Source organism: Trichosurus vulpecula, chromosome 2, assembly GCF_011100635.1.
Source record: "Trichosurus vulpecula isolate mTriVul1 chromosome 2, mTriVul1.pri, whole genome shotgun sequence".
Lineage (NCBI taxonomy): Eukaryota > Metazoa > Chordata > Mammalia > Diprotodontia > Phalangeridae > Trichosurus > Trichosurus vulpecula.
Genome location: NC_050574.1, coordinates 89442541 through 89444840, shown reverse-complemented (window position 1 = coordinate 89444840; position 2300 = coordinate 89442541). Strand labels below are relative to the sequence as shown.

Genomic DNA, 2300 nt, shown 5'->3' with positions numbered 1-2300 from the left:
CCCAAATCTCAATCCACAGACCCTTCCAAAAGTCCCTCCCCCACCATATCACCCAGTTTTCTCACCTTTCTACATGTTCAGAAGACTTCTACACCCTTCCAGATGTACACACATTGTTTCCTCTTCATCCCAAATGAGAATAAGATTCCATTACCAGCCCTCCACCCTCACTTGCTTCCTCTGTATTAGTTCTTCCTTTCATGCCTCATTTTTATAATATAATTACTCCCTTTTCACACCCAATTTTGTTTTTTCAGAATCACCCCATCATACATAATAGCCCCAACCTTTCTCTCAAACTAGCAAAGTTGAGTATAATACTGAATGCTACCTGTTTTTGTGCACTTTAGTTTTTTTTTTCTCATAACCTCACAATCCTTCTGAACATTATCTCCCTTCAGACCATATTTTCCAGGACTTCCCTATTACCCTTGGTTTTTCACTCTGCCAGTATAGTTCTGTTCACATGACCTCATGGTCTAATAGAAAGGTTAGCCCAAATAAGCCTCAGAAAGGAGGCGTGCTGTTTCTGGAGTCAATCATAGGATCATAGACAAAGCTGGAAGGACCTCAAAGTTCAATTAGTTAAACTTCCTTTTCTTACAGGAGGCTGGGCATGTGGAGTGGCTCACCCAAGATCAAACACAGAGCCAAGTTTTGACACTAGGTGCTCCGATTCCAAACCCATTGTTCTGTCCAAAGTATCATGCTGCTCCCCAGCAATGAGAGTCCTTGGCTTTGAAGAGGCCAAAACCCAGGCAAATGAGATACCTCCTTCTCAAGTCCCTATCTCCTGTTCCTCCAAGTCATAATAATTCTGAAATACTTTTAAAATTTTGAACATACCCCAGCTGACTCCTGACTCACTATACATATAACACTTAAATGCTTTTTTCACTTTGGGTGGCCAAACAAAATGGTTCATGCATGTAAGGGGCAATGAAGTATGTATGTATGTGTATGAGCAACTGCATTGCACATGTGAGCAGATGTGTATGCAAACACACCTGCAGGCTTCCCTTTTTAATCATTAGAAGTAGTAAGAGTTAAAATCCTGGTTGTAGCTGGTTTCCTTTTTCTCCTCAGGGAAAAGTTGGATTTAAGAAAATTGACAAGCAAAAAGTTGAAACTGAGAAAATTTACATGACTCTTGAACCCAATGCTGTCAGATGACCAATATATGGAATGTGAAATAGACATGATGAAGAAGGCAAAAGAGCTCTTGGCTGAAGAAAGAAAGCAGACCCCCAAATGATGTGTGGGAGAAAGCAGAAGAGGCTTGGAAGAGCCTTCCTCTGAATGGCAATGAGAGGATTGAAGAGCCCTTTGAAATCACTGTCCTTGCCTACACTAACTTTAACATTACATTTTACAGTAAATTTAATAATATGGTTAGAACCTGCTGTACCTCCAGAGATGACTACATGAAAAATTTCCATTTCAAAGATTTCCATTTTTATTTGACATGAGCCACCCAGCTTCTTGTAGGAAAATGTATTCCTGTTCAGAGGGGCATAAATCGGGAAATATATCCCGATTAGACAAGAGAAATGCGCTTTTGTCAATTTACCTCATCATCTAAGGACATAAACGTGGCCAGAGATTATGCAAAGGCCTCAGGGATGCTCTACAACTTCACCACTTGCCCTGGGGTTTCCATCCAACATTTATCATACAATAAATCAGAAAAGGCAGTGTTGATCCCACCATATCAGGTATTCAGTGTCACTTTTGAATCCAATGTCTCTGGCCTCAGCACTGTCCACCTAGAGAATAAAGATACCTGTAGAAACTTTAATTAGGATGCCTGGGAGGTGAGTTGAGGGTTCTACCAAAGGGTATGAGCAGTCTGGGCTCTGCAGAGTCCAGGCTGGAGGTCATAGTGAGTAGACTGTCATTAAAGTGATACATTAAATGGATAAAATTACTGGTTCATGTAAGATGTATGTAAGCCCATGTCCAAGATGTCCACAATATGTTTAAACATATTGACCTCTGGCTCTTGGGTGGGGTGGGGGCAGGAAATGGATCAATAGGATATGAGATCTGAAACAACCTCTTATTAGAAGAGGAGAGCCCAGGGCAATGCCAGCACCAACCAGCTGTTAAGGAATAAGAAACAGGGCACAAAGGGACAAGAAGGTGCTAGGAGCAGCATGAGGCTGGGTGTTCTTTTCTACAGTTTCTAAAAGCAATGCTGGGCTAGAATTAAAACTTTCCCCCCCTAAATATTGTTGTTCTAGGAGGGGTTTAATATATTCAAATCAAAAGTGGCATTGTGCTCCCTTTGCTTACACTTG

General features: G+C 41.2%; 1 pseudogene; it reads left to right on the top strand.

Annotated features, from left to right (window-relative positions):
• Positions 1-1143: 1143 nt before the first annotated feature.
• LOC118836035 lies at positions 1144-1802 on the top strand (annotated as a pseudogene).
• The last annotated feature ends 498 nt before the right edge of the window (positions 1803-2300 follow it).